This window comes from Vicugna pacos, chromosome 16, assembly GCF_048564905.1.
Source record: "Vicugna pacos chromosome 16, VicPac4, whole genome shotgun sequence".
NCBI lineage: Eukaryota > Metazoa > Chordata > Mammalia > Artiodactyla > Camelidae > Vicugna > Vicugna pacos.
Window position 1 is genome coordinate 27,419,152 of NC_133002.1, and position 19,288 is coordinate 27,438,439.

Consider the following 19,288-nt stretch of genomic DNA (forward strand, 5'->3'; position numbering starts at 1 on the left):
TGAGGACTTCAAAAGGCTGCTGTTTATGTGGGTTAAATCTATCAATAGTTCCTGTGTTAGAAGTTAAATAAGAACTTTAAAAAATGCTTATGAGTTCACTTAAAAATAATAACAACCTACTACATGATACCATTAATACTCTTAAGCAAAAAATAAGTATATTTTTCTAAACAAAAATCATTAATGAGAGGAATAGCAGTGATTTTAATTTCTGAGAATCTCTTTTGGACTGGTGAGAGCTTAATTCTATCTGCCTCTACATTACCTGTTTTGTGATATCACAGACTAGGTTTTCCCTGGAAAACCCCACAGGAAACTCGGGAGTGCAAGAGTGTGCAAAAGGCAGGTGACTTCCCGGCGTTCCTACGAAAATAGTCTTGCATCTCAGGGGCCTCGGACTCACTTTGATAACTGCTGCCCTACCCTAGGCGAGACTCTCCTACACAAGAGCCAGGCAAGTGTCCTGGCTTCTTTAATGAGTTACCGCAGCAACACCCCTCCCTTCTCTGTGTTAATGTTTCCCACAACCTCCATTACTGCAGATGAGGATGTAATCCTCAACTGAGGCCTCTAATCCCAGAAGACTACCAACCTTGAAAGGGAGGGCCCATCTACCATCTCTACACCCCGCACAGTCTATTTTGAGTCAAGCCCTAGATAACTGCTAATTGACACTGACCCTTGTCTTATTCCTGAGTTTTAGCGAAGGAGCCAACATCTGGATGGAACTGAAATTTCCCTGCTGATATACAAGGCTGATAAACCACCCTATTCCAACATCTGATTCTGGGGCTCTTCAAAACGCGGGTAAGGCCCCGCTTCATAAAAGACGGGTCCTCCACCTGCCCTTCCCAGGGGTTCTGGGAGGCCGCGGCCACGCAGGGCTACCCGGACTCGCGGTCCAAGCCCCAGAGCCCGAGGGGGAGGAAAGCCGGAGGCTGTGCCCCAGCCCTGTCCCCCCGCCCCAACCCGCTCCCCGGCACCACAGCCCTCCCCGGCCGCCACACCAACCCGGATCCCACCCCGGTCCATGTCCACTGGCCCCGCCAACGGCGCTGCCGTACGTTTACCGTCTGTGAGACGCCGCCCCAGATAGGATGTTGGCCGCCGACTGACGCGGCCAGAACTAGTGGCCCGGCCAAGCAAGCCGCCATCCCCAGCAGCAAACACCGCCATGGTCCCGGGCAGCTGCACACTTCCAGAGCCCGCTGCCTGCCCCAGAAGCGCACGCCAGCCCGCGAGGAGCGCGGCGTCTGTATCCATGGCAACGCCGCGGGGCCCTCCCCTAGCGCTTGCGTCTGCGTCCTCCCGAGGCTAGACGTGCGAGAGCAGAACTTTCGGAGCCAATGGGAGCAAGGGCGCGGCCAGGACGGGGGTGGGGGGAGGCTTATGGGGCAGCTGGGTGGGGCCGGGGCGGGCGGGGCCGCGCGGAGGTCCTCAGCTGCAGGTGGCACCGGCCGGTGGCTGGGGCAATGCTGCCAACAGTGGGCGGGGCGGCGGGGCAGCGGGGCGGGGGCACCCTCACCTGTCTGTGTGCGGGGCTCAGCCTGGGCTCCGCGGCCTCCGCTTGCACCGGAAGTGGACCCAGGCTACCGGTGGGCAAGATAGAGGACTGAGCCCAGGCAGGCACGGCTGGCCAGGTAGGGCACCTGAAGTGCAGATCCGCCAGGCCGGCTGCCGGCCTTGAATACGCGCTGCTAGGCAGTTTCCAAGAAGACGGGATCTGTCCCAAGAGGGGAGGTAGGGCAGGGTGCCAGATGCCTGGTTGGGTGCGGTCTTACAGGAGAGCCACGTTGAGAGGGTGCAGAGCAGCCCCTGTGTTGGCGGGGCTAGGAATTTGGGGTATAGGGTGGGGATGATGTGTGCCATTCCCTGTGGTCTCCCAAAGAACTCGCACCCCCAAGCAAAGGACCCTGCTCCCTCCACCCTTCACTGCATCCCCTGCCTTCCCCAGCACCACCGCCCCTGCCCCCGGAGTGTCCCATGACCTCTCCCCACACCAGGCACCGTCCCTGTTACAGGTACTTATCTCCTGGTGGTTCCAGCCCAAGGGTGGGGGCTGTATCTGACCAGTTAGGATGCCTGGAGCCTTTGTATGAAACCTCAGACTATAATGCAGGCGTGCACAGAGGCCCCTCAAACAGGATTCCCTGCATTCCCTCCCCACCACGCACCCACAGCGCAGCTGCCACACCAGGCCAAGCCTGCTGGAGGACCGCTGTTCCCTCTCCACCTGTCCCTGATCAAGAGTGCACCGCCCACACTGCTGGGTATTTAGTGGGCCTTAGAAGAGCAGCTGGTATTTTCATGGACAAATATTTGCTCTTTTGGGAAGAGTTGAGTGCAAAGGGATGTAGGGTATGCCTTTTCTGTTGTCCTGGAACTGGTGACTAGGATGCAAACTTAAGTCAAAGCAGTTTTTAGAGAGAGCCGCAATATATCTTACCCAAAGATCACTGTTCCCCTACAAAGGCAACACCACCTGGCGGGTGGGGTCCTGGTCCCTCTTTCTGGAGGTTGGGCTTTGCACACTCCAGCTGGGACAGAGCCCGAAACAGCTCTGAACACGCTCCAACAGGCTTTCCCAGCACAAACTGCCTTTATTTTGAATCTGGCTGAAGGAAGCAGCTGAGAAATCTGGGTAAATCTTCCTGGGTGTAACCATGCCTTTTGTGCTGAATGAAAGAGCGGCTCTCCACATGCTAACAGCTTAGAACTGAATGTGTGTCGAAGCCTTCATGCATGTAGCATGTTGGGAACAGCATTTCATGGTGAGGGGAACTCTATAACTTACATGTGTATGGGGAAGCCCTCACTCCAACAGGGTTTTCCTGCACAAACTGCCTTTATTTCGAAATTGGCTCTTGCTGAGAAATCTTGGTAAGTGTTCTTAAGTGTAGCCATGCCCATTATGCAGGATGAAAGAGCGGCTCTACACTTTTTCACATCTCAGAAATGAATGTGTGTTGAAGCCGTCATTCATGTAGCGTGTTGGGAACACCGAATTTAGTGGTGAGAACTATGTAAATTACATGTCTATGATGAAGCACTCTCTCGAGCCGGGTATTCCAGTGCATACTGCCTTTATTTCGAAACTGGCTTCTCAGAAGCCTGTGGTCTCCACTGCAGGTCTGTCTCCAAACCCAGGGCCAGCATGGTAACTCTGCTCCCCCTGTCTATTCTGGAAGTTCTAGGTGTCCTCCATGGCCCTTCCACCATTATGTTTTTGGAAAACCCCGCAGATGGAATGGGCCTGAGAACAGGAGAGCTGGATGCCAGAAGCCACTGCCCAGTGTGAGGCTCCTGGGAGGGGCATCTCCTCTCCGTGGGCTCTGATCTAACCTCCCCTCTCCCCCACCCCCACCCCTCTCCTCCTGCATTTCCTGATTGATCCCTGGATAATGGTCCATACCAGGAATGACCTGGGAGAGGTTTTATGAGTCTTTAAGTGGAAAAAAAAAAGAAATCTTTAGACAAGTTACTGAAAGTAACTTCCAGCTTTACCGGGAAAGACCTCATTCCAATGTTTAAGGCTAGTTGACAGGGTGTCAAATTGCTTAACCACTCACATCTGAGCAAGTGCTACCTCTCTCTCCAGCTCCCCGCAGCATCCACCTGTGGCAACTTGGCCAAAAGAAGGCAAGAAAGCTCTTTCCCCTCGCCAGCACCAGCGTGGCTTTGGAGTCAGTGGAGGCTGAGAGAAAGAGCCCCGCCCTGAGGTTTGAGGGGCCTCCAGCCACAGCCAGAGGAGCGGGGGTTTTCAGAGTGGCCCAGCAGGGAAACCAGGCAAGGCCACCTGGCCCAAGTCTTCCCTGCCCAGAGAGCCCCATGAACTGCTTTGGGCCACACTCCCCGTTTGGGCCCCCTGCAAAAAGTTACCACGGGAGCCACACCTGAGAAGGCAGAAGGACAGCCCTTTAGCCTGGGGTCCCAGCAGGTGTGTCCTGTGAGACCTGTGGCCACAGAAGTTACTTGTCTCTCCAGGTCACTGAAGGGACTGTGCTGGGCATCTTGGTGGTCAGGGACATGGGAACACCTCTAAACTCTGAAGAAGGACAGAGAGACTCTTCCTGGAAGCAAGGATTCCAGGGAGACACCTTGCCCAGAACTGGGGGACTGTGTCCTGAGTAGACCCCTGGGAGGCAATGTGGGGCTGTGGGGTCCTCTTCTGAGAAGGGAGCAGGTGAGTTTTCCGGGGGTGGGGTCCTGCTTTGTCCAGACATGTCCTTGTGTAAGACTCATTTACAAACACCTCCAAGTCCACCTAGGGGTGGCCCCAGAGGTGGGGGTAGAGGAGGAGAGTGAAGGGTGCAGACTTAGGGCCCCCCGAGCCACCCAGGGAGCCAAGGGTCAGTGGGAACATCTTGGGAGTCTAGTGCAGGGGTGGAGGACGAGCACTAAGAACATGCCAAGTCATGCAATAAAGTGACCCATGACCACGAGACACAGGTGGCCGTACACCAAAAGAGGCAGATAGAAATTTAGACCCAGGATCTGAGAACCTTGAGAGGGACTGGAGGGTCCCAGGAACCCTCAGGAACAGCTCTTCTAGGGGCACAGACATCCCAATACACACATTTCTCATGGAAGCTTTTTGGGGTGCAGAGTGAGTTACCAGGATCCTGAACTTAGTATGGAATCCCACCCCCTTGTTCATCACAGTACCTGGCAATAAATTGCTGTCATTTGTCCCTGGACATGCACAGGGGAGCTGACTGCTGTGGGGGTCACTGCAGGACTAGAATCTTCTGGTGTCTGCTCTGTGACCACAGAAACCCAGGGGGATTTCTCAATGGGAGAACCTGGAGACCATGCCTGCAAGGACCACCCTCATGGGATGGCCAAGGAGCTCGTGGTACCCAGGTCACCAAGTGACGAAGTTGTGAGGTTGCCTGGGGTATCCTGGGGGCATGTAGATTTCTGAGGTCAGCACGTGGGCCCAGCACTGCTGGATGGTCTGCACAAAGAGGGGCCTGCCCTCCTGATGATGGCTCTTAACACCTGCAGGGAAACTGCTCCCAGGGCTCCTGGAGGTTCATATTGAGAGTGTCCTGCCAGCCTTGTGGGGTCACCTTCCCCTGATGCAGAAGCAGACCTCTCTCCCTTGAGGCCCAGGGGACACCTGGCTCAGGTGCCACCTGTGTGCCCTGGACACGCAGAGCCCCAGAGCTCTGGCACAGCCTGGGGTGTGGTGGTGTCCGGGCAAGAAAGGCCCTGGGAAGGGGGTCATTCAAGGGCAGAGGCCACTCTGCAGGGATGCTGGACCTGGCAGCAATGCACTGCTTCAGTACTCCCTTGGGTTGGGTCTCCAACCTGTGGGATGGAAGGGCCACTCCTTCCTGCGGTGCAGTCGGGGGAAGTAGATCCATCGTCAAGGTCAGCCCTGAAAATGGAGGCTGCGCTACCTCCATTCCTGGAAAGAAAATCAGTCCCCTCCAGTCCAGGTGATTCAGAAAGTCATTCAGCAATGTTCGGGGCCCCCACTTTAGGCTTTGAATTAGAGCTGAGCGGCTTAGGAGGCCAGATCCCTGTCCGTGGCTCCAGGAGCAGGCTTTCTGCTGGGGGACAGGATCCTCACAAACACCTGTGTCTTTGTGGGACACTCCCCTCTGACAAGCTGGGAGGCAGGGTGCAGTTGTGGGAAATCGTGTTTACATGAGCAGAGGGCCACCATGTGGTGGGGGCACAGGAGACTGTGAGAATGAGTCCCACAGCCTTTCTGGAATCAAAAAACTGGCAAATGTGAAAAAGTGCATAATTTGTTTTATTGAACAGGCTGCTTATGTACGTTTGGAGGACCAGGTTCAAGGACTCAGCATCCCTCCAGGACAATAGCCTCAAGAGAAGAACAGACAGAGCAGGAGGAGATCTGGGGTTTCTCCCAGGAATGAGGTGGAACAGGGATTTCTGCAGATTTGCAAGGAGTCCCCGACCACTGAGCATGGGGTTACAGCCCCACGAGCCCCTGTCATGTTTGGCTTGGGCTCTGGTTCTGGCCTGCTCATGTATTCTTCCAGCAGAGTTCCAGAAACTCAGAGGGTGGAATTAGAGGGGCTGCGTTTGGAATCTAGTGAGGAGTTGGAGGGTCCTTTATATTGAGTCCCTTCATCCTAATCACCGTAGCTGAAGCCCAACACCCCACAGGCCCCCATGGTTGCCGTGGAGGGAGAACAAGCCTGGCAGGCGACCTAGGGGTCCCACTACTGTGTCCTTCCCTTGTCTTCGTTCCCTTTCACCCCGGAAGGTGTGATTGTCTCGTGTCATGGTGGCCTCCACAATGTCCCTCCCAGTAATCTCTCTTCTCCATCAGGTGGGGTTCCCAACCCCGCTCAGCCTTCTCTGCATGGATGCTGAAGGACCAGGCCCACCTGAAGTTCTGAGCTCGAGCAGTAAGGTGGAAACAAAGAAACCAATGGAAAAAAGAAGCAAGTGATTGTGGCAAAGCTCCCCACCACAGAGAAGCTGCCCTGAGTGGAAGGGAGAGTGTGGGCATGCCCGTTTGTTTCCTATCTCCCAGTGCTCTTAGCTTTCTTATTGCCTACCTGCATGGTTACAACAAAATGATCTGCAAAACTGAAAATATTTACTCTCTCGCTTTTACAGAAAAGGCTGGCCAGCCTCTGGTCCGGTACCAGGCAAGAGATTGGAGTTCCCTTCCAGTTTGGAAACATCTTGGCAGGCCCAGGTTTGCAAAGGTCTTTAAGAGTAGTTACGGAGTTTTGCTTTTAAACTTTTTTACGGCTGTATATACTTGTGAGATGTGGTTGTGATGTATAATTCTGAGTCGGGATTTTCTCAAACTGTTTCTCACTTCTTATACCAGACATTCCTAAATTCCAAGTGGAACTGCATATTAAGGAAGCCATGGAATTTAGCAAAAGGATACAGATCTCATTTCCTTTTAAGCATCGATGTACCTCCATCATGGCAGTATTTGTTATGTGTTATTGATAGGGGAACTAAGTAGTAAACAGATTAATAGAAAATAGGGGATTTTAGGTACACAGGTTCATCTTTTCAACATTGTTTGTAATATTTGCAGTTTAAGATGACCATTCCTGAGAAACAGGCAGCCTCTTAGAATGAAATAGCATTTCCTCTGAACCATAATTAATTTTTATTTTGTAGACAGCAGGAAGGGTAATAACACGTCACACATTTGGGGACGTCAAAGAGAAAATGTAACTTTTTGGGAGCGCACTCCCCCGCCTCCCCCTGCCCTTTTTACTGTCCCATTCTCCCTGGAAGGCTCTTTCTTATCTTCTGCTCATGGCTCCAGTAACTCTTTCTTCCTCCTTGTTCCTCAGCTGGTAAGGTTAGTTTTCTACATTGAACAAGCAAACAAGCCAACAGAAGAGAAATTTCACAAGCAACTCCCAGCACATCCGCTCGCCTTCTGATGTCTGTGACCTCACTCTCGGTGCCCCACCGCTTATTAAAAGTGGCATCGAAAGCCAGTTCCTCCAAAAGTCCCCGAGGCCCCATCCCTCCCATCTTCTCTGGGTTGTCACTCCCAAAACCATCCTCTCTTTCACTGCCTCATCTATTTTGTTCTCCTGCTAGTTGGCACCATCAGTATATAAACGTCCATCCTCTTAAACCAACAGCACTCCTTGACCCTAATTCACCCCCACCAATTGCCACCCTGTGTCTTTGCAGCAAATCTTTAAGGAGTTGTTTAAACTCACTGTCTGCATCTTCTCTTGAGCCATCCCCTTTTACACCCATTCTGGCTTTTCGCCTGATCCCTCGCTCTATGGAAACTGCCCTGTCAAGGCCATCAGTGACCCCATGTTGCTAAATATAGTGGTCAATTTTGACTCCTCATCATGCTTGGCCCCTCGGCAGCATTTGACCCAGCTCTTCCATCCCTCCTACCCCGTGTTCCTGCTTCACTCAACCTCCAGCCCATCTCTCTGTCTGTTTCTGCTTTTGGCCTGCTGGCTGGTCCTTTGCCAATGTCTCCTGTTTTTTCCAAACATATACTGTGGGTGTTAACCAGGGTGGGTTCCTGGGCCTCTCCTCTCTCTCTCTGCTATTCCTTTGGTGGAAGCAACCCAGCCTTGGAAATTGGCATGCCATCAATTTCTCGATTTCTCCAAAATTCCCTGATTTCCCCTTTCCATCTGAGCCTTTATCCCTGAGACTCACATCACATTCTTTTCCTTTCATCCACCTTGCTTTCACATTCATACATATGTTCTACTATGAAATTACTTTTCCAAATTTTGAATCAGTACATATATATCATGTAAAATGCTCAAATATGTATTATTTCCACTAAGATGCTAATTCTACCTTAGAACATTTCTGCACTTCTGTATTTATGTGAATAAAGCGAATAGTATTTCTACAAGCCTCATAGTTAAACACTGTTAGTTTGGGGCTATTATGTAACATGAAATAATGGTACATCAACATAGTTGTTTTTCATTTATTTTTATGTAACACCGAGATGAGGTTTTTGCCCTGAAGACTGGTTTTATTGAAATTTTACCTACATTACGGACAGTCAGTTTATGTGAAAGCCCTCATTTCTCCCCTTTTTGATATATGCTCCATTTGGCTATATATAACATATAACTTGGCATGAAACAAAATTCCCAAATCATTCACATAATACAATTAATATGTTTAATTATATTTTTTAAATGTTAAAAAGAAAAAGAAAACAGATTCCTCTACCTATTAGGCACTTCTGTGGCAATATGTAACACACCCCTTAACCATGACATTGAAGAACTGAGCTGATACCAGCCCCTTTCCACCTGCTCAGCCCCACCTTTTCCCATCCCCTTTCCCATCCGGAGAGGACATCCCTCCCATTGTCCAGGCCCAGATGTTGGAACCATGTCCTTTCTCTCTCTTTCTTTTACACTCACAGACAGCAAATCCAGCTTGTTAGAAAATTCTGGATATTCTGTCTTAATTAAATACCTGCTCTCTGCTCCCCGCCCTCCTAAGAGCCACCTTCAGCCTTTCCTGGATACCAATAGCCTTCTGTTTCCATCTTTGCTTTCCTACAATCTCTCATCCACACAGAGTCAGAGGGAGCCTGTAAAAACATACATTGGGGGTGGTGGGTGTTGCTCAGTGGTAGGGCGCATGCTTAGCATGCTTGAGATCCTGGGTTCAATCACCAGCACATTCATTAAAATAAATAAATTACTTCCCCCCAAAAAACACAAACACAAAAGCATAAGTTGGACTACATCACCCCTCCCCTCAAAACTCACTAAACGGGTCACCATGTCATTAGGAGCCAAAGTCGTCACAAAGGCCTCAGGACCCGGCGTGCTCTGCCTCTCTGCCCACACTCTCCCCCTCACTCTGGGGGCCTCTGGCTCCGGCTCTTCCTTCTTCCTCCGGATCTATTCTGCTTCAAGTTCATTACTCCGTGAGATCTGCCAGGATTGCCTTATTCTCTCCTGCCTGCCTCCCACCCCACCGCCATCACCCGAGTTTGCTCATATCACTCTTTTTTAAAAATTTATCCAAACTCTTGCTACCCCAACATGCTGCCTGTTTCCTCTGCTAAAATTCTGAGCCCCCAGTGATGGGGAGTCATGTCTATTTTGTTGACTGATAAAGCCCGAGAGCCTTGGGAACGGTCTAGTTAGGAGATTCCCGTATGTAGTAGGAGCTTATACACATTTGCTGAATGAATGTAGATGCCCTGGTCCAATCCGATGGAGCACTTCTGTGACGTGCTCAAAGAATAACTCTCCTTTCCACCTGAGAGGGGGTGACAACTTCCCTGGTGATTAAAGGCAAGAATTTTTTGCTTTATGCTGTTAACCTTAGGCGGGGAGACTGGGGGATCTTCATATATATTTTTAAATTTGGTTCACTCTGCAGTTGGTCTTTGGTCTCTGTATAATTTTGAGAAACTCTTTATGAGTGATCATTCTTTGATCAGATTGAACAGGTTCCAGGGGGAAGGACCAAGCCTGTCCCATCAGCCATTCTATGTGTCTTGTCCTGGGACCCAGTGGATGCTCAGCATGTAAGTGAACCGACAGGAGTGAGTGAAGAGATGGGAGCATCTCATTATTGTGGCGGATCTCTGTCCAATGCCTTGAGATTTGGGGAAGGGTTTACGAGTGCAGAAGGGAGAGGTCAGGTCCTCTGTGCTTTTCCTGAGTGCCCTGGCCTTACCCATTCCCCCAGCCCCCTCTGGGCAGCCAAGCCAAGGATCTGGGCCACCAGGGGTTGTGCTGATCAATAATCCACCTTCACCCCAATTCCGGGGGTAGGTACACATGGTTGTAGACACTGGAGTCAGGTCCTTGGAGGAATTCCTCACCGAACTATGTTTTGGACCTTTTATTTTTCTCTAGAACCTCCAGCTGAAGAAGATTGTTTTAGACACATGAAAGTTGAGGACACCTTCTGTCCCCTCGCAACCCAGGCGGGGCTGGGAGTCTGCTGTTTCTATAGCCGGTGGGCTCGTGTTGATTTGGGCATCCCTGTGCCTGAATTCCTGCAGTACACTCGGTGGTAAGGTTGGGGGTGCCTGGCAGGGAGGGAAGCGGGTTGGGAGACTGTAGAGCTGGGCTGATGTTAACCTGGGGTGAGCGGGAGCTTGCTGATGCATGGCATCTCGGGGCAGGGAACTCTCCACACTCAAGAGGGGTTCCCACTCCCGCAGGGTCCCTTTGATCAGGGTGCTGGGCTGTCAGGGGACCACAGGGGTCCCAGTGAGGATTAGGGTGCCTTCAGGCAATGGGAAGTGTGGGGTCCAGTGGCAATTGAATTAACTGTGCACCCAAACCCAGCCCCCACCTCTTTCAGCCTGTTTCCTAATCTGCAAAACTGGAATGTTATTAAACATCTCACGGGGTCATTGATGGGCTGGGACAGACTAGACAGTCAGGAGCTGGAATTCCTCTGTCCCCTGATTGTTTGCCTTCTTTCTGACTATTTGCTCTCACAAGCTCAGTCTCTCTGTCTCTCGCTCTTTCACTTCTAAGTGTCTCTCATGCTCTGGTTTCATTTGATTTCCAACCACCGCCCCTCCCCTCCGCCAAACTCCAGATGAGTGAACTTGATTTCTATGTGTCAGTTCCAAATTCCCAGGAAAGATGCTCTGTCACCCTCTGGATCTGCTGTCCAACCCATGAGTTGTGGCCAGAGGAGCGAGTCCTTCTGGGACCAGCAGAGGGTCTCTGCCGAGCCCCCAGCCACCACTGTGGGAGCACATAGCTCTCCGTGGAGGAAGTACTGGTTGTGACCTTGTGTCACTAAGTGTGAATTTATGTCTTCTCTTGAACCACCTTCATCCTCCTAAACAAAGATGAAAATTAAACACTCCCGGGATTTGTGTCATGGAACACTCAGGGTGGGGGCTAATGGGGCTGGAATTTCTGCTCTATTTAAGGGGCTACACTGAATCCCCAACGAGAGCCTACAAAGGGAACAGCACCGGCCCCACCCGGCACTTAGGGCGCTGAGTCTGCGTGACGGTGAGCCAGGCTTCTGACCACAGCTCAGGGGTCTGGTCTGACCAATTAGCCTTTGAAACCAACCAGCTTTGGATTCCTCAATCCCACCCTGAGGTTTCACCTGAACCATCAGCTTCTGTATCTCTGAAGACAGATGCTGAGGACCCTTCACGTAAGCCGTTCGCACAGCCCTGTTCAGGCCTTTGTGCTGCACGGTCTGCCCGGCGAGCTGACCGAGGTTGGTATTTTACTGATGTTAGAAGTAGTCTGGTTTCCCGATGTACTGTTTCACTGAACAAGCAACAGAAGCCACTTCTCGCTGATAAAAGCAGAAAAGGGACATAATGAAAAGATACTGGGAGGGTGTGTGGAGTGGCCAGGACCGGAGCCAACCCAGGAGCTGTAGGAGGTGTTAGGGAGCCCCAGGCACCAGGCTGGAAGGGGTGCTACCGGGCCCCCTGCCACCCCAGAAGGGACCCCCCTCCACCCGACCCTCCACCTCACTCACTGCAGGTTCATGTCCCGGCAGGGCCAGGTCACACTGAAGCCACCAGCACACACCTCAGTGGGGGAGCTGGCCCCGTCTGAGCTGCGGGCGTGCCTGGTGTGGGGAGAGGCCCAGTTAGAGGAAGGCAGTTCCCCTACTGTTCCGAGTTAAGGTGCAAGTCAGTGCCCATCACTCAGGAGAGCCGGGCTGGACGGACCTCATTGTGGTGACTAGGCTGTCTGAGTTCACTTATTACTTTCTACGTTTGAAGGCCCTGGAGGGAGAAAAAGTGAAGGTTCTAGTACTTATTTTGTGTTTCCCACGTACCAGGTGTGGTAAACAAGCCACTTCAGACAAGGCCCGTAGCAACCACGTAAATAGGCCACGGAGCAAGTCGTGCAGTCAGGCCTCTGTGGTCCCGAAACCCGTGTCCCCATCGGCTCCATAGTTACCAGTGGAAACTAGGGGGATTTATGGGACTGTGTGCTCCTGTGAGGGCTGGGATATGTGTGTTTAAGTCCACATCTTCAGAAACTCGGCTAGAACCACAGCCACTGATTGCACGGTGGCAGAGGAAGGGAGGATTCCAGCCTCTGGTCCAGCTCGTGTGGAGCTCAGAAGTTCTTCCTCCTGTCCTGAAAATAACACCAAATCTGAGGGAGCTGCAAACCCACTGCTCTTCTTAGATCCCAGAAGACTGAGGGGGAAAGCTGCTTCTAACCCAGAGAGGTTGCAAAGGGAACAGCGGGCAGGCTTGGAGAGTCACAGCTCCCAAGGCAGAACCTGCTTTTGTAAGAACCCCGGGGGCAGGCAGATTTAACAGGTCCTTGAGGCCAGCAGGAGGCTCAGTGTGGGGAAATCAGAGTGTGACAACTCCAGGGGGCCAGTCAGAGGGGCCCCATGCTCTTTTTCATGTATTTTACATCCAGGACCGTGTCCTGTTCTCAGAATGAAGGCCAGAGGATAACTCCTCATGCTTCCTGCCTGGAGAGGAGAAAATAACTGTATTGAAATACACCCAGAACATTCTGTTTCATTGGGGGAAGTTGTTTTTTGTTTGTTTTTTTAATGAGAAATTATTTTACCAGAGCCTAACCAACCTGGGAGAAGGGAAATCCCTTCTGTGTCACCCAAATTGGGGTGGGGGGAAAGAGACACACTTGTGGAGGTCACAGCTCAGGGCACAGGCTCAATGAGAAATAATCACAGGACTGCAGATGCCCTGCTCTGTCCCGCTCCCCCAACACCTTACCTCCATGTCAGTAGGGCCCGTGTGTAATAACAGGAATAATACTAACAGAAGTAAATGTCTCAGGAGTGTCTAGGGAAAACCCAAAGACAGCGGGGAGATGAAAACAAGGACACACAGGCTGTTTTAGCCTCTCACACCAATAGCTGTAGCAAACTACACACAGCCCAGCCCCAGTAGATAAACAGACAACCTCACAGAAGAAATTATTTATTTTGGTTCTCTTACCCAGTGCATTCCATGGTGCATCCTCGCCTAGAATTGAGTGGAAGCAAGTCCATCTCAGAAGGGACATAACTGAAGAGGGATGGCTTCCCAGACTCTGAGGGGCAGAGAGAGCACCAGCCTGGGTTAGAGAAAGGTGAGGGGTGGGGTAGGGTGTGGGCTGCCTTCTTCCCCATATAAGGAACCTTCCTGAGGCCAGCACAGTAGGAGGGAGGGCCATGGGGTGGAAGCAGCCAGACTTCATCCTGAGAACTGTTGGGATGCCTCAAAGGGACCATTCAGGTGCCCAAACTGGGCCCTGATTGAGGGAGCCAGTCGGTCTGACTCAGAGCCCAGGACTGAGGTGGGCTCACAGCAGGCCGGTATTACTTGGCCGGATCCATTTCACTTCTCCGAAGCCCTGTGTAAAACATGAAGCGTGGACAGCCTGGTGAGCACAGCTCTGCCCTCAAGACCGGTTTCAACTCCTCTCTTCCCAGAGAACAGCATCTCTGAACCCGTCCTGGGTGACCTCACAGAGATCACCCTAGTGGCCCAGGCTAGTGACCGGGAACATGTACCTTCCTGCAGGCAACCCCTGACGTCCACTGATGCATCATATACTGGCAAAGAGTGAGTCACTGTGCATTGGTCTAACAGCAGAGACTCTGCCAAAGGCCCAAGAGGTGGTGTGTGGGACATGCAGGGGTGCAGGAGTGTAAGCAGCGCAAAAGTGTAACTGGTGACAGGGGTGCAGGGGCTGTGGAGGGCGCAGGCATTTCAGGGGATGTGGGGGTGGAGGGATGCAGAATTGCAGAGAGTAGCAGGGGTGCAGAGGTGCAGGGAGTGTAGGGATGCAGGGAGGTGCTCAGGGACCTGGCCAGGATAAGAAGGCAAGTGCACATCCTTGCAGTCAGCCTGACCCCGGTAGGCTATTGCAATGCTTTTGGGCGGCGGCAGCGGCGGTGGCGGTTGGGAGGCTGCCCGGGCAAGCCGATCGATTTCTTCTCTTCCCTGCAGCCTGGCCTGGGGTGGGGCTTGGCCGCCGGAGATTCGCCAGATGTTGCACTCCAGGTAAGCTTGCTCCTGGTAGGTGGGGCGGTTAGGTCAGAGGGCGGTGGCAGCGGCAGAGGGGCGGAGCGGGTCTACCCCTGGTGAACGGGTGGAATAGCTGCCTTGTCCCGGCTGCTGGGCCTGGGAGCGGCCTCTTCTTCCCCAGGTCGCCGGACACTCCTGTCCCACTCAGCTTGCTGAGTGCGGAGTGGGGGCGGGGCCGTTAAGGTACGGGACCCACGGGGGGAGGGAGGCTGCCGCGGGGGAGCCGATCAATTCGCTCCGCTCTCCCCGGAGGCGGAGCCAGGGGCGGCTTCTGCTGCCCTAGAGGCGGGACGCGGGTCTCCAGATGAACTTGCTCCTGGGAGGCGGCGGCGGAGGCGGCAGGGGCAGGGGATGTGTTCCAGGGAGTTGCTCCATTTCTTCTCTCCCCCACGGCCTGGCTTGGGGGCGACGTCTGCCGCCGGAGATTTGCCTGAGGTCCGACTCCAGGTGAGCTTGCTCCTGGGAGATGGGTGCGGTGCGGTCAGGGGGCTGGTAAGGTGGTGGCTGCAGGCATAGGGAGGCTGCCCCGGAGGAGATTGTGGATTAGCTCCATGTCTGCACCGCGTGGCCTGAAGGCGGCCTCTGCTGCTCCAGGTCCCGGGACACCCCTGTCCCACTTTGCCTGCTGGGGGCGGGAGGCAGGGTAGTCAGGGTGCAGGGGTGGCGGTGGTCGGGGGCCTGCAGCGGGGGAGCGGACCATTTGCTCCCATCTTCCCCGCGTCTTGTCCTGGGGGCGGTCGCTGTTGCCCTGTGTTATGAGACGCGTGTATCCTAGTCGGCCTGACCCCGGGAGTTGGACTTGGTACTTTGGGGGTGGTGGCAGCAGCGGCAGGTTTTCCCATGGAACTTGTCCATTTGCTCCCACTTCCTCCCATGATTTGCCCTGGGGGCGGTCCCTGTTGTCCCAAGTTCGTCGGACGTCCATCTCCAGGTCAGCCTGCTCCCTAGAGAAGGCCACTGTGAGGTCATGGGCAAGAGTGGTGGCTGCTGCGGGGGTAGGGGCTGCCTTGGGGAGCTGGTGGATTGGCTCCCGTCTCCCCGATGGCCTGGTGTGGGAGTGGCCTCTCCTGCCCCAGGTCACCAGACGCACCTGTCCCACTCAGCCTGCTGGGGGAGGGGCGCCCTGGGCAGTGCCTTTAAGGTGCGGGGGTGGCGATGGCGGGGGTAGAAGACCTGCAGCGCGGAGCCTGTCAATTTGCTCTCCTCTTCCCCGTGACCAATCCTGGGGGCGTCCTCTGCTGCCCAAGAAGCCGGATGCCCGTCTCCAGGTCAGCTTGCTCCTGGGAGACGGGCCCGATGTGGTCGAGGGGCAGAGGCAGTTGCGACGGCCGGCTGCCCCGCCTAATGGGGCCACTTCTTCTCCTCTCCCCTGACCTGGCCTGGGGACGTCCTCTCTGGCGCAAGATTCGCCTGACACCCCACACCTGGTCTGATTGCTCCTGGAAGGTGGGCGCGGTGAGATCAGGAGGTGGAGAGGACAGGGGCTGCCCCTGGAGAGATGGAGGATAAGCTCCAATCTCTCTGCAGGCCTGACGTGGGGGCGGCCTCTGCTGCCCCTCGTTCCCAGGTCACACTTCTTCGGGTCATATTTCCCCGGGGTTGCGGTAGGGTGCGGGGACGTCGGGGTGTTGGCGGGGGTATGGAGCCTGCCGCTCGGGAGCTGGGGGTTTAGCTCCCATCTTTTCCGCAGATTGGCCTGAGGGCAGCCTCTGTTGCTCCAGGTCGCAAAGCAATTTCTCTGACAGCTTAGCCACCGGAGGTGGGCAGGATGGGCTGAGAGGGCTGAGGCAGCCGCCAAGGCAGCGACGGAGGGGGCTGTCCCTGGCCAGCTGGTCAATTTGTTCCCATCTCAACCTTTGCTGCCGCAGTTTCGCAGAACGCCCTTCTCCAGTTTATTCTTCTCCAGGGAGGTGGGCGCAGTGCATGCAGCCCGAGGTCTGGGCTCTCCCTTGGGAGGGGCAGAACTCTCTTGTTCTCCTTTGTCTTTATTCTTCAGCGAAGTGGTTACTGGACGCAATTCTTAATTCTGAGAAAGTGTAGCCTGTGTTATGGAAGAGCTGCTGGACAGTGAGGTTTCTGGGTGGATTTTCACATCAGCTGATGCCCCAGGCAGGCAGGAAAGCTATTACTCAGAGCTTCTTAGTCTGGGGTTGGGGATGGCCCCGCCATCCTCACCATGCTTTTTAAAAATGTGTTACTCCCCTCTTTTTCCTAGGTGACATTTTAGGTTATTGGGTCTCAGATTGCTGGCACACTCATCCCTGTTCTCAGACATCTTTTAAACTTGGGTGAAGTGATAAGTAGGGGAAGATGATTTACTGAAAGGTAAGAATACTTAAATTCGCATTAAAGCTACATTCTGTCAATCTTTCTCAAATGATTTTCCTCTGATTCTAAATCCACGACCTAGTGAATGTTGTACTCCTGTGTAAATTATTGATCTTCACATCACATTTGTTGAGTGGTCAACGAGATTTGTTAATTAGATTATTCCTGAAAGGAAAAGTTCAGGCTTTTCAGAATTCCTTGTCTGATGTCACCCAGGCAGTCACAGTAGAAGACAGAGCTGATATAAAAATCCCTCAGCTGCCTGAACTGCAAAGCTTCTGGGATTACTGATCCCTGAAATGCAGGTGACTCTTGATGATAATCTGGGGGATGGTTTAAATGATCAGATTCTTCCAGTCCTATAAATGGGTTCCGTGGCCCCAGCCCCGGGAGAACTGGACATAAGGGCCATATCGTGTGTGGTGGGATGGGAAGGCAAGGTGTAAGAGCTGGAATCACTGAGATTCCACACTCGCTAAACACAGATTCCAGAGCCTAATTGTTGTCAGGTTCTGTTCTGGATTTGAGAGTGTGTTCATACATGATTCTTGCCCTTCTGGAGTCACTGCCTGGGTGGAAGTAACCTTTACATAGATCTGTGGAGGATGACATTTAAGTAGATGGGCTGTTATGGTTCTCAATGTGCCCAGGCTTGCTCTTCCAGGCACTCGTGGGACTAACGCGAGTCATGTTATTCACTCATTCACTGATTTATTACCCTTGAATTGATCACTCGTCCCACAGTAAGTGAAACAAGGTAACAGGAAGCTGAGTTTTGTCCCCTCTCCTATCACTGATTGTTTTTCAGTCGGGCGCCCTGCGTATGCATTGTGAAACGGTGGTATTTCGTGCCCAATGGGGCAGCACTGTCAGTTCTGAGAATCAGGGGAGACACATGGGTAGGACAGCACCCTGACACACATGGCACCCCCCATCCCGTGAGACAGAATTGTCGATGCTCAGGTGACCCGATGTAGACTGCGGTGCTAAACCTGAGCATGTTTAGTTATCCTGGTGGCTATGAAAATACAGACTACCAGTCGCTACCTCTGGAGACTCTGAGGGTGTGCACCCCAGAATTCTGCATTTTAAGAAGCACTTTAACGAATCCTGATGAAGAGATCTGAGTGTCCCACGGAGAAACACTGGTGTGCGAGGCACCAATATTGAGGATTCTCAGGGAACGATGTCTTTTTAGGATGGTCCATGGGCCCTCACTTTAGACTTTTGCCTTGGGTTTAATTGTATGTGTTCAGAAGTGATGTCTTTCAATTCCAGTGCATGTCAGCATGCTCTGTGCAGGGATTTACTCTCAGTAGATGGCAAAAACTATGATTCTTCAGGTCACCGAGCTACACTGTGAACGATATTTTATTTTGGTTTTCTTTGTAGCAATGCAGAGTCTCCCGAGAAGAGATTTAGACTCAACAGCTTTGTGTCAGACTTTGGAAGACCGCTGCTGCCCAAGGTGTTCTCTGGCAGTGCAATGACGAATCTAGGTCCCTCTTTCACTGCTACATCAATGAAGTGGACCACTTGGACAAGGCCAAAGCTGGTATCACTACCATAGCCCTTTACAGTGTTATTCGGCTCCAGGAAGCCATCAGATGCAGCAGGTGGCCAGAGGAGGAGCCGAACAGACTCATGAAATGTGACATCCCCAACTTTATCAACACGGACCAGAACTCTGCCTTTGTGGAAGATGATTTCCTGATTTTGTAACTACCGATTGTTCTAGAAAATAAGCCAGTTGCCCAGAACTCACACAAAGACTTGAATTGAGAAACGTGCTTTCTCAGGTATCTTTCTGAAGATGTGAAGTCTGTCTTTGTATGGAAGGAAGTCCTCTTTCACAAAACTGAATGTGTTTGTGTCTGAGAGAGGGAAATGGAGACAGAAAGACGAAGAAGCAGAAGAGAGCCCCCTCAGAAGAGATCTAGTTAAGGTGAGTTTTTGTGCCTTTAAAAAACATTTGGGGTTTTAGGGGGAACAAAGTATTTACACTGTCTTATTCTCCTCATTGGAAACCTTGGCCCCGTCGTCAGAGTCAGCGGCCTTGAACGGGGGTTGCACGCTGCGTTTCATCTGGCACTGCGACTTCCACGCTCTGCCTTTAGCACGTTGCTTTGCCTGTCAGGGTTGCCACCCTTTTAACTGTAAGGTGAGGAGTCTGGAGTAGATGATCCACCCCAGCTCTGCTGTTTTGCAAATTTCTGATTTCGTATTCGGATGAGTCTGGGATACACCCAGAGCAGTATAAACCAGGCCCTACCTCCTGCCTATTGCTGGGGCATCCCTCAGGTCTGTGCCTTCTACTCAACCCTTTACTGAGCCCAGCTTTTGTCAGGAGCCCAAGTGCCTACCGGGATGGCAGGGGACTTGTCTTTCGTGGTCACGGTGGCCAAGAATTCTATTGGTGTGCTGAAACAACTCTTCTGAGATCCTCCACCCACCCCTGCTCAAACCTAATGACAGCAC

At 52.6% G+C, this 19,288-nt stretch overlaps 2 long non-coding RNA genes across 2 annotated transcripts; both read left to right on the forward strand.

Moving 5' to 3' along the window:
* The first annotated feature begins 1,512 nt into the window (after nucleotides 1-1,512).
* On the forward strand, nucleotides 1,513-6,513 carry LOC140686258 (uncharacterized). The gene is made up of 5 exons (XR_012059963.1): nucleotides 1,513-1,640; nucleotides 3,599-3,719; nucleotides 3,985-4,183; nucleotides 5,776-5,892; nucleotides 6,311-6,513. It is a non-coding gene; the product is annotated as an uncharacterized lncRNA (long non-coding RNA).
* A 90-nt stretch (nucleotides 6,514-6,603) lies between these two features.
* On the forward strand, nucleotides 6,604-18,472 carry LOC140686255 (uncharacterized). Its single transcript, XR_012059958.1, has 11 exons — nucleotides 6,604-6,695; nucleotides 9,920-10,006; nucleotides 10,341-10,500; nucleotides 11,381-11,465; nucleotides 11,595-11,682; nucleotides 13,413-13,541; nucleotides 13,885-14,017; nucleotides 14,405-14,458; nucleotides 14,735-14,929; nucleotides 16,698-16,807; nucleotides 18,203-18,472. It is a non-coding gene; the product is annotated as an uncharacterized lncRNA (long non-coding RNA).
* The last annotated feature ends 816 nt before the right edge of the window (nucleotides 18,473-19,288 follow it).